Below are 13260 nucleotides of genomic sequence, written 5' to 3'. Positions count from 1 at the left end.
CTGGCTGTGTCCCCTCTGACTTCAAAGTTGCACGAGTCGCTCCCCTCAAGAAACCAACACTCAACTCATCTGAAGTCAACAACTATAGACTTGTATCCCTTTCTTTTCTTTCCAAAACACTTGAGCGTGCTGTCTCTAGTCAACTTTCTCGTTATCTCTCTCAGAATGATCTTCTTGACCCTAACCAGTTAGGCTTTAATTAAGACCGGTCACTCAACTGAGACTGCTCTTCTGTGTCATGAAGGCTCTCCGCCCTGCCTAACCTTGCTCGCTCTCACTCAGATCTTTCAATTCAAGGTGCTTAATTTGCAAGGGAAACATGTTTACATTGCCAAAGCAGGTGACATGGATGAAGTCAACAGTTCCAAAATAACGTGTCCAATGTCATGTTTATATAGTGTTGTAATGATATGCAAATAGTTCAATTACAAAAGGGAAAACAAATATGGGTTGTATTTACAATGGTGTTCTTCACTGCGCCCAATAGATATGGGAGTTTATCAAAATTTGATTTGTTTTTTCAAATTCTTTGTAATCTGAGGGAAATATGTCTCTGGTCATACATTTGGCAAGAGGTTAGGAAGTGCAGCTCAGTTTCCAACTCATTTTGTGGGCAGTGTGCACACAGCAGACCTGGCTCGAGAAGACAGGCTTTCTGCGGCCTTTCTCAATAGCAAGACTATGCGGAGTCTGTACATAGTCAAAGCTTTCCTTAATTTTGGGTCATTTACAGCGGTAAGGTATTCTGCCACTGTGGACTTACTGTTTATGGCCAAAGAGCATTCTAGTTGGCTCTGTTTTTTTGTTGTAAATTCTTTCCATTGTGTCAAGTATTATATTTGTTTTCTCATGATTTGGTTTGGTCTAATTGTGTTGCTGTCCTGGGGCTCTGTGGGGTCTGTTTGTGAACAGAGGCCCAGGACAAGCTTACTTAGCGGGGCTCTTCTCCAGGTAATTTTTTCTGTAGGTCAAGGCTTTGTTATGGAAGGTTTAGGAATCGCTTCCATTTAGGTGGTTGTGGAATTCAACGTCTCTTCTGGATTTCGATCATTTGCAGGTATCGGCCTAACTCTGCTCTGCATGCATTATTTGGTGATTTACGTTGTACACAGGATATTTTTTGCAGAATTCTGCATGCAGTCTCACTTTGGTGTTTGTCCCATTTTGTGAATTCTTGGTTGGTGAGTGGACCCCAGACCTCACAACCATAAAGGGCAATGGGTTCTGTAACTGATTCAAGTATTTTTAGCCAGATCCAAATTGGTATGTCAAATTTTTTGTTCCTTTTTGATAGCATAGAAGGCCCTTCTAGCCTTGTCTCTGATCGGTCACAGTTTTGTGGAAGTTACATGTGGTGCTGATGTTTAAGCTCTGAGGTATGTCGGTTTTTTGTGTGCTCTAGGTTAACATTGTCTAGATGACATTTGTATTTGTGGTCCAATGACCTTTTTTGGAACACCATTTTTGTCTTACTGAGATTTACTGTCAAGGCCCAGGTCTGACAGAATCTGTGCAGAAGATCTAGGTGTTAGTGTAGTCCCACCTTGGTTGGGGACAGAAGCACCAGATCAGCAAACAGTACACATTTGACTTAAGCTTCTAGTAGGGTGAGGCCAGGTGCTACAGACTGTTCTAGTGCCCTTGCCTATTCGTTGATATGTTGAAGTGGGTGGGGCTTAAGCTGCATCCCTGTCTCACCCCACGGCCCTGTGGAATTCTTTTTGTTGTTGCTAATTTTAACCACACAATTGTTATGGATTTTATGTCGTATGTTTTCCCCCAACACCACTTTTCATCAATTTGTATAGCAGACCCTCATGCCAAATTGAGTCAAGCTTTTTTGAAGTAAACAAATCATGAAGACTTTGCCTTTGTTTCGGTTTGTTTGTCAATTAGGTTGTGCAGGGTGAATACATAATCTGTCGTACGGTTATTTGGATTAAAGGGCAAATTGACATTTGCTCAGTATATTGTTTTCACTGAGGAAATGTACAAGTCTGCTGTTAATGATGCAGATGATTTTCCCAAGGCTGCTGTTGATGCATATCCCACGGTAGTTATTGGGGTCAAATTTGTCTCCACTTTTGTGGATTTGGGGTGATCAGTCCTTTGTTCCAAATATTGGGGAAGATGTCAGAGCTGAGGATGATAAGGCGTTTAAGTATAGCCAATTGGAAATTGTGGTCTGTATATTTTATCATTTCATGTAGGATACCATCAACACCACTTATTGGGTTGGAGGGTTTGTTTTTGTCCTGTTCATTCTATGTATTTGGAGAATCCAGTGGGTTCTGGTAGTCTTTAATAGCTGATTTGTAATTGATCATGTATATGTTTTTGCTGTTTATAGAGCCAAAAAGTTTGTAGAAGTGGTTTATCCATACATCTCCGTGTTGGATAGATAACTCTTCGTGTTTTACAATTTTCCCAGAAGTGCTTAGATTCTATGTATTCTTCAATTACATTGAGCTGATTTCTGATTTTTTACTACTTTTTCCGTAGTGTATTTCTGTATTGTTTTAGTGATTCACCATAGTGAAGGTGTAGACTCAGGTTTTCTGGGTCTCTATTTGTGGTTGGATAGGTTTCTCAATTTCTTTCTTAGGTTTTTGCATTCTTCATCAAACCATTTGTCATTGTTGTTAATTTTCTTAGGTTGTCCACTTACAGTTTTTAGATTTGATAGGCTGAAAGGTGAAATATACTGTTATGGCTTTCTACTGCCAAGTTTACACCTTCACTAATACAGTGAAATTTTTTGTCCAAGGAGTTGTCTAAAAAGGGATTGAATTTGTTGTTGCCTAATTGTTTTTTGGTAGATTTCTACACTACTTTAATTCCATCTATAGCATTTCTGAATATTGTGCAGTTCCTTTGGCTTTGCCTCGTTTGACTATTGCTCCATTCAGGTAGACTGATTTTTGCTGTGTTCTGATGGGGATGTTAGTGGGATGATGGTGAATGCTCTGAGAGACTCTTGTTAGAGGGCAGTGATAAAGTAATCTACAGTACTACTGCTGAGGGATGGTGGTGTACGTACCATAGGAGTCTCTTCGAAGCCTACCATTGACTATGTACAGAGCTGCAGGAGTTGACACATTTTTGTATGTTTTGTCATAGCACTACTAAAGGACACCAATAAGAGACTTGCTTGGGACAAGAAACATGAGAAATGGACATTAGACAGGTGTAAATCTGATCAGTCCAAATGAGATTTTTGGTTCCAACTGCCGTGTCTTTGTGAGACACAGAGTACGTGAATGGATCTCTGCATGTGTGGTTCACACCGTGAAGCGTGGGGGTGCTTTGCTGGCGACTGTCAGTGATTTATTTAGAATTCAAGGCACACTTAACCAGCATGGCTACCACAGCATTCTGCAGCGATACGCCATCCCATCTGGTTTGCGCTTAGTGGGACTATCATTTTTTATTTATTTTTTATTTTTTAAATAAATTACCTCCTTTTCTTCCCAATTTTCGTGGTATCCAATCGCTAGTAATTACTATCTTGTCTCATCGCTACAACTCCCGTACGGGCTCGGGAGAGACGAAAGTCGTGCGTCCTCCGAAGCACAACCCAACCAAGCCGCACTGCTTCTTAACACAGCGCGCCTCCAACCCGGAAGCCAGCCGCACCAATGTGTCGGAGGAAACACCGTGCACCCGCCCCCCTTGGTTAGCGCGCACTGCGCCCGGCCCGCCACAGGAGTCGCTGGAGCGCGATGAGACAAGGATATCCCTACCGGCCAAACCCTCCCTAACCCGGACGACGCTAGGCCAATTGTGCGTCGCCCCACAGACCTCCCGGTCGCGGCCGGCTGCGACAGAGCCTGGGCGCGAACCCAGAGACTCTGGTGGCACAGCTAGCGCTGCGATGCAGTGCCCTAGACCACTGCGCCACCCGGGAGGCCCTATCATTTTGTTTTTAAACTGGACAATGACCCAACACACCTCCAGGCTGTGTCAGGGATATATGACCAAGAAGGAGAGATGGAGTGCTGCATCAGATGACCTTGCCTCCACATTCAACCGACCTCAACCCAATTGAGTTGTTTTGGGATGAGTTGGACCACACAGTGAAGGAAAAGCCGCTAACAATTGCTCCGCATATTTGGGAACTCCTTCAAGACTGTTGGAAAAGCATTCCAGGTTAAGCTGGTTGAAAGAATGCCAAGAGTGTGCAAAGCTGTCATCAATGCAAAGGGTGGCTACTTTGAAGAATCTAAAATATATTTTGATTTGTTTAACACTTTTTTGGTTACCACATGATTCCATATGTTATTTCATAGTTTTGGTGTCTTCACTATTATTTTACAATGTAGAAAATAGTAAAAATAAATAGAAACCCTTGAATGAATATGTTTGTCAACATTTGACTGGTACTGTATATAAATCTATTAGTTGCATGAATTTTGTATAATTGAAAAATATTTTTTTATGTTCTGCGTATCTGTTCATAAACAATGTGCTACGGAATCGGTACATCGAATCTCTTCCCAGCTATTTTGCAATCTGTATGGTTCTTAAATTAAACTGGTATACTTTTTCTTTAGTAATTTTCTTTAACTAATGTTGGTCTTTAATGCAGGGCTGACAGATTACTTTCTCCCTGTTCCACTTGCTTCATTCCATTGTTGCAGTAATGCTGCTTTTAGTTTGTAATTTTGGATAGAGCAGACATTTCCATTTATTTTTTTTGCTGCATGTTAGACAATAACTCCACCAGTCCTATTGATGATATAATTTACACAGATTATACTTTTTCTTTTTATCCAGAAATGTTTAACCATAATATTTGTTCTCTCTTTTCTGGTGGTTTAAACCGAAATTGCAACCGACTTTCTACGCCTTGTTTTAAAAATAGGGATATGGTGGATATTTAATTTTCAAATAACCTAAAGTGAGAGGTTGTAATCTGATTGAAGAGCAAAGGCCATTTTTGAATGCTGGGTGAGCAAGTCCTACTAATTCGGATTTAAATGTAGTTTATGTATGACAAACCTTTTAAGGTCTAATGCTTTAATATGTAATCATTTCTGCCATCTGAATTCATATTCATTATATAAATAGGCCTATTTAAATTGTCTGGCTTGCTGTCCCAAATAAAGTGGATTTTTTTTCTTTTTTTTCATATAATTTAAACAAGTTGTTGGGTGTCAGCAGGGCCATACGCAAATTGGTAATCTGGGGACATGACAAGAGTTAATCCGGGCGATTTTATTTTTTTTCTCCCTCCACCCCTACAAATAGACAGGTATTTTCCTTTCCATGGTAAAGATTGTATCTATTTTTGTTAACTGTCTTATTGTAGTGAAAATTTATTTTGGGATATGAATACTGAGTATGTCCACTTCACCATCAGACCATTTTATTGGTAAACTACATGGTAATGTAAAAGTTTTGTTTTTTGTGATCTAGTACGTAATATAGTACACATCACAATTTGGTTTTAATCCAGAGAGGTTAGAAAAATTGTTGTTCCTCTGAGGCTGTGGAGGGATCCAAATTGTGGATTTAAAATAACATGACTCAGTATACAATGACACCTTTTTTGTTTTAAATCCCTGGATTTCTATCCCCTTGATATTATTGTTGGATCTGATTTTAATGGCTAACATTTCGATGGCTGTAAATAGATATGCCTATCGTGGAGAACATTGTTTTACGCACGATAGTAATACTTCCGGAGAAGAAAACATTATTTACTTTTTTACACCTGATTAGGATCGATAATATCCGACCATACCTTTTTTAATTCTATGGGCTATGCATTATGCTAAATTTTTTGCATCACAACACTGAAGTGTAAGAAGCCTCAATTTTTTTTTTAAATGACTCGATCTTTATGAACTCAGCAAAATAAATACGTCCCTTTTCCAGGACCCTGTCTTTCAAAGATAATTAGCAAAATCCAAATAACTTCAGACCTTCATTGTAAAGGGTTTAAACACTGTTTCCCATGCTTGTTCAATGAACCATAAACAATTAATGAACATGCACCTGTGGAACGGTCGTTAAGACACTAACAGCTTACAGACGGAAGGCAATTAAGGTCACAGTTATGAAAACTTAGGACACTAAAGAGGCCTTTCTACTGACTCTGAAAAACACCAAAAGAAAGATGCCCAGGATCCCTGCTCATCTGCGTGAACGTGCCTTAGGCATGCTGCAAGGAGGCATGAGGACTGCAGATGTGGCCAGGGCAATAAATTGCAATGTCCGTACAGTGAGATGCCTAAAACAGCGCAACAGAGAGACAGGACGGACAGCTGATTGTCTTCGCAGTGGCAGACCACGTGTAACAACACCTGCACAGGATCGGTACATCCGAACATCACACCTGCGGGACAGGTACAGGATGGCAACAACAACTGCCTGAGTTACACCAGGAACGTACAATCACTCCATCAGTGCTCAGACTGTCCGCAATAGGCTGAGAGAGGCTGGACTGAGGGCTTGTAGGCCTGTTGTAAGGCTGGTCCTCACCAGAGGACAACGTCACCTATGGGCACAAACCCACCATCACTGGACCAGAAAGGACTGGCAAAAAGTGCCCTTCACTGACTAGTCGCGGTTTTGTCTCACCAGGGGGGATGGACGGATTCGCATTTATCGTCCAAGGAATGAACGTTACACCGAGGCCTGTACTCTGGAGCGGGATCGATTTGGAGGTGGAGGGTCCGTCATGGTCTGGGGCGGTGTGTCACAACTTCATCGGACTGAGCTTGTTGTCATTGCAGGCAATCTCAACGCTGTGCGTTACAGGGAAGACATCCTCCTCCCTCATATGGTACCCTTCCTGCAGGCTCATCCTGACATGACCCTCCAGCATGACAATGCCACCAGTCATACTGCTCGTTCTGTGCGTGATTTCCTGCAAGACAGGAATGTCAGTGTTCTGCCATGGCCAGTGAAGAGTCCGGATCTCAATCCCATTGATCACGTCTGGGACTTGTTGGATCAGAGGGTGAGGGCTTGGGCCATTCCCCCCAGAAATGTCCGGGAACTTGCAGGTGCCTTGGTGGAAGTGTGGGGTAACATCTCACAGCAAGAACTGGCAAATCTGGTGCAGTCCATGAGGAGGAGATGCGCTGCAGTACTTAATGCAGCTGGTGGCCACACCAGATACTGTTACTTTTGATTTTGACCCCCCCTTTGTTCAGGGACACATTATTCCATTTCTGTTAGTCACATGTCTGTGGAACTTGTTCAATTTATGTCTCAGTTGTTGAATCTTATGTTTATACAGATATTTACACATGTTAAGTTTGCTGAAAATAAACGCATTTGACAGTGAGAGGACATCATTTTTTTGCTGAGTTTATTTACCACCTGGGTCCTGTTTCAGTAATGGTGAAATCAAATCTTGTTGAGTATCTGATAATTTAACATTTTAATAAAGTGGTTAAAATATGTCCTCTGAGTATATTAAAAAAAGTTTTGATATATCTCAACTGGTATGCCATCCTGTCCTGGAGTTTTCCTAAATTTAAAGGCTTTCATTGTATCAAGAAGTTCCTCCTCTGTAGATTGGCCTTCACATGAGTATTTCTGTATACCTGTTAATTTTAGATTGTTAATAGAAAAAAATCCTTACAATTAACTTCAGTTAGTGGAGACAGAGGAGACTGAAATGAAAACATATGCTTCAAGGACTTTGCACTCTTTCAAAATATTGTTTGGTGAATCATGGGTGTCTCCATTTGTAACAAGTTTCAGTAAATTCTTCTTGGTAGCATTTCTATGTCGAAGATTAAAAAATAATTAGGTGCATTTTCCCCATATTACATCCAGTTTGCTTTTTTTATATATTATATTACAATTGATGTTTCTGGAATAAGTTCCTCCAGTTTTTTTTCCCCTTCAAATTTATTCTGTGCCTCTATGGTACAGATTTTAATACTTTTGATCTATACTGTTAGCCCCGCTCTCTCCTTTGTTAATATGAACTCTGTTGACCTAAATTGCTTTTGTTTTAAAGATGAGTATTGAATTCCATGGCCTCTAAAGGCACATTTTACCTTTATTTAACTAGGCAAGTCAGTTAAGAACAAGTTCTTATTTTCAATGACGGCCTAGGAACAGTTAACTGCCTTGTTCGGGGACAGAACGACAGATTTTGACCTTGTCAGCTCGGGGATTCGATCTTGCAACCTTTCGGTTACTAGTCCAACGCTCTAACCACTAGTCTACCTGCCGCCCCTGCCACCCATTTAAATGTGTCCCGTACAATAAGCGGATCTGTTGTACCTATGTTATGTAGGAAAAAGTTAATTATAATTCTTCTGTCCTTGTTAAAAACAAGTTGTCATCCAATAGGCTTTGATTACATTTCCAATATCTTCGCCCATGTGGAAATTCTGTAAGAGTAATGTATATGCCCATTTGTTGATGGTCCAACCGCATTCTGTCCCCCATCAACACTTAACTTTTGGTGCCAAGTAGTCAAGACGACTAGCTTGATTGAGCCTCCACCATGTATATCTCACTGTCAGGTTATTTAAGCCTCCATGTAACCACTAGTTCCAATATATCCGTGATATTCGTGATTTCCTTAAGTACATGAGGGTGATAGTCTGTAGTGGGATTTCCTTTACGGTCCATTGAGGTATTTAAAACCGTATTATCTCCCCTCATAATCAGAGTCTTGTATTGCATGTAGGCTTGATAAATTATTATATGTATTTTCAAAGAAGCGTGTATCATACTTATTTGGACTTATGGTGGAAATTACAAGATTGTTATAATACTTTTATTGGATCAAATGGTTGTTTTATGCAACAGAGTAAGGGGTTGTTTTAACGTTCATCTGTGTGTGTTCTACTGAGGATGGGTCTCTGAGAGATAACACTGACAGATTTACAATGTCTTTTGGGTGATAAAATCTAAAGAGACCGCATTCCAGAGCATGAGTTAATGTTTCTGTTCTATAGAGGTACCAGGGAGAGATGACCCCAGGGCCAGACCCTGGTCTCTGCACAAAGATAACAGTTTTTACAGCAGATATTGTCTGCTGTGAATTATAAGTATCTTTCATACAAATCTTAACCTTGTGACCCATTCTATACATCTGTTGTTCGTCATGTAGGTTGAAATGGGTGTATCTTGGCTATAAAAGACCTTTGACCTTTTGTCTCGGGGCTCTCAACAAATCAACAGAGGGTGATTTGTCGACCAGCCATCATTATCGTAGAGCACTCAATCGATTCACTTTATATGTGTTTGTTGTATTGACCTGCTCTCTTATTAATAAGTGAATAAAGATTTAGTTTAAGTATAACTCTAACTTGTGTGATAAGTGCATCCTCATTTGATAGTAAAGAAATTAGCCACCACAGACTGCATAGATTAATGAGCCAAATCTAGTTATGGTCCAATAACATATTTAAAATAATCCATCTACCTTGCAAATCTGTTTGGACTATTTTCACATTCGGATCAAAATTGTTAATTCATTTCATCACCCCTTTAAGCCCATGGGAGAAGTATATTTCACCCCACCCAGTCCTTTTTCCACACAACTTAATCTAAAATTGTTAAATTAGTTTCCAGTAAACAATATACAGTAGTGTATGTACATCATCCCACCTGAGTTGGCTACAGAACATAGTGTGGGACCTGCTAGATCAACATTTACTGGTAGGTTACATCTCTGTGGTCTGAACTTTCTAACAGGAAAAGCTGAAGCAGCAGCTCATCTCCCTTCCTGTCCTGTCCTTGTCCTGTCCCTGCCCTGTCCCTGCCCTGTCCCTGCCCTGTCCCTGCCCTCTGTTTACATCTGCATGGTACATGGCAGCACAGGCCTGATCCTTTCACACAGGTCAGATACAGAGATACCTGCCAGTCACCAGTCATCTTACAGTTATGCAACATCGAGTTCTATTCCCTGAGGATAAACAGATGAGAGGACATTGTGAGTGAGGGCAGAGTGTGTCCTCATCCACTAAGGTCAAGAGTCACGTGGTGGTTAATGGGTAAGGTTCCCTGTTACTCTCTAACATGTTACATGATGCAGGTTGATGTGTGGTTGATAAGCTGCATCATTTATTGGTCAGTGAGTTTGGGGTGAATGAGTGATGTCGTCCAACGTAGATATTCATTATGGTCACTGTGTAGGTTTCTGACATAACTCTACTGTACCTTTCTGACAACCACTATCCAAGTTTCCGTCCTGACTGACCGATTTCCAGATCTGTCAGTTACTGTACTGTGGTCGGTGATGATGTGGCCTGGGTTCCTTGAAATTATGCTGTTAGTATGATAGCTTTTAAGTAAAATCAAATCTGTTTTTCATCGCGTACAGATTTGCAGATGTTATCGCAGCAAAATATTTGTGTTTCTAGCTCCAACAGTGCCGTAATACCTAGCAATAAAAAAAATACATTACAGACAATGCTGTTTATTTTATGTAGCTGACACTAAGCATGCTTAGTAATGGCTGGTCCACCCCTCCCGTGCAGACCAAGGGGCATCATAAGCCACTCTGGGTTCATCCTGTCATTATCTGCACGGGGGTACTATTTTACTCCTCCAGGCTAAGTTTCTCAGATACAAGGATGAGAACAATGAAATGTTTGTTCTATTCCTTCAGGCTATCTCTGTCATGCACCACTAATCATAGAATGGAATGTGGCTGTTTGGTTTTTATCACCAAGCCATCACTTAATCGGTTGCCGGCCAAAGCTTCAAAATACTCCTCTCAGTTCACTCAGAAAGGAAGAGAGAGTTCTAAGAACCCTACTCTACTGCATAAAACAACCATTCGGTGCATAAACAGTATCATAACATAATCTTGTAATTTTGCTCTCACCTGAGACATGACTAGAATGCACTATATACATTTTAAAGTGGGCGAAATAGTATGTAAACATTATCAAAGTGGCCAGTGTTCAATGACTCCAAGGTGCAGGGTGGAGTGCCGGGTGGTAGCCGGCTAGAACAGTGACTAAGGTTCAGGGCAGGGTACTGTGCGGAGGCTGGCTAGTGGTGACTGTTTAACAATCTGATGGCCTGGAGATAGAAAAACAGCTTCTGTCTCTCTTTCCCAGCTTTTATGCACCTGTACTGTCTCTGCCTTCTAGATGGTTGCGAAGTGAACAAGCCGTGGCTCAGGTGGCTGAGGTCCTTGATGATCTTCTTGGACTTCCTGTGACACCCGGTGCTGTAGATGTCCTGGAGGGCAGACAGTGTGCCCCTGGTGATGCGTTGGACACCACCCTCTGGAAAGCCCTATAGTTGCAGATGGTGCAAATGTAGTGTTCAGATTTGTATTATATGTACTGGACATTTTTTTTAATGTACATTCAATTTGCATTCAATTTGTGTAGTGTTTTGTGCTATGTCCCTAATAGCACACATTTTCTAGTCAATCCTATTGAATGATTCAATTGAATTACCTTTCAACAAAGTTAGTGAAGCACACAGTCCTACATTATCAAAACTTTGAAAGAGCACAAGTAAGTATTTTCAGCCAGAGTAATGCGGTGTCAGACAAAAGCATTAAGACCCATAAACCTGACGGTTGAAGTTGCTTGTTTAGGCCTCTCAACTAAAGGAAATAGTGGAGGGGGGAGGGGATAGTCGATGGACAGCTATTCATCCAAGCCCAAGCGAAAGTTCCAAATCTCTCCTGACATTCTTCTGGGCTCAAAGAACCGCAGGGACAGAACTGGCATAGGCTGCCACACAGTTGCTATGGAGAAGCGCTCTCTTGAAGTGTTGCCGGGGTGAGCACTTTTGTGTCCTGTTGCCACCTCACTTCCTGTTGGAGAAAAGAGGGGAGGAAAAAGAGGGAAGAGAATCATTAACCCTCTGAGCACCCCTACTGCCCAACCAGACCCCCCCCCCCCCACAAACAGTGCCAACACCATGCATCTCTGCAGTCTCACTATCCACTTTGGTTACCCATTTCTGTCCTAAAGTGGAGGCTGCTGAGGGGGGACGGCTCATAATAAAGACTAGAAGGAAGTTAATGGAATGGTATCAACCACATAGGAACTACGTGTTTGATGTGATTTATACCATTCCATTGACTCCATTCCACCCATTATTATGAGTCGTCCTCCCCTCAGCAGCCTCCACTGCTGTCCTCTTTGGCAGCAAATGGCATTCTATACTGAATAAAAATATAAATGCAACATGCAACAATTTCAAAGATTTGACTGAGTTACAGTTCAAATCAGTCAATTGAAATAAATAATTTAGGCACTAATCTACGGATTTCACACGACTGGGAATGTTGGTCACAGATACCATAAAAAAAGGTAGGTGGCATTTATCAGAAAACCAGTCAGTATCTGGTGTAATGGCTTTTTTCCATCTACGTAACATTGCAAAAATCAGAAACTTTCTGTCCAAAAATTATGCAGAAAAATGAACCCATGCTTTTGTCACTTCTAGGTTAGACTACTGCAATGCTCTACTTTCCGGCTACCCGGATAAAGACCTAAATAAACTTCAGTTAGTGCTAAACATGGCTGCTAGAATCTTGACTAGAACCCAGAAATGTGATCATATTACTCCAGTGCTAGCCTCTCTACACTGGCTTCCTGTTAAGGCAAAGACTGAATTCAAGGTTTTACTGCTAACCTACAAAACATTACATGGGCTTGCTCCTACCTATCTTTCCGATTTGGTCCTGCCGTACATACCTACACGTATGCTACGGTCACAAGACGCAGGCCTCCTTATTGTCCCTAGAATTTCTAAGCAAACAGCTGGAGGCAGGGCTTTTTCCTATGGAGCTCCATTTTTATGGAATGGTCTGCCTATCCATGTGAGAGACGCAGACTCGGTCTCGACCTTTAAGTCTTTATTGAAGACTCATCTCTTCAGTAGGTCCTATGACTGAGTGCAGTCTGGCCCAGGAGTGTGAAGGTGAACGGAAATGCTCTGGAGCAACGAACTGCCCTTGCTGTCTCTGCCTGACCGGTTCCCCTCTCTCCACTGGGATTCTCTGCCTCAAACCCTATTACAGTGGCTGAGTCACTGGCTTACTGGTGCTCTTCCATACCATCCCTAGGAGGTGTGCGTCACTTGAGTGGGTTGAGTCACTGACGTGATCTTCCTGTCTGAGTTGGCGCCTCCCCTTGAGTTGGGCTGTGGGGGAGATCTTTGTGGTCTATACTCGGCCTTGTCTCAGGATGGTAAGTTGGTGGTTGAAGATGTTCCTCTAAAGGTGTGGGGGCTGTGCTTTGGCAAAGTGGGTGGGGTTATATCCTGCCTATTTGGCCCTGTCCGGGGGTATCGTAGGACGGGGCC

Source organism: Salvelinus sp. IW2-2015, linkage group LG11 (assembly GCF_002910315.2).
Source record: "Salvelinus sp. IW2-2015 linkage group LG11, ASM291031v2, whole genome shotgun sequence".
NCBI classification, from domain to species: domain Eukaryota; kingdom Metazoa; phylum Chordata; class Actinopteri; order Salmoniformes; family Salmonidae; genus Salvelinus; species Salvelinus sp. IW2-2015.
Note: the sequence above shows the minus strand (reverse complement) of the source record.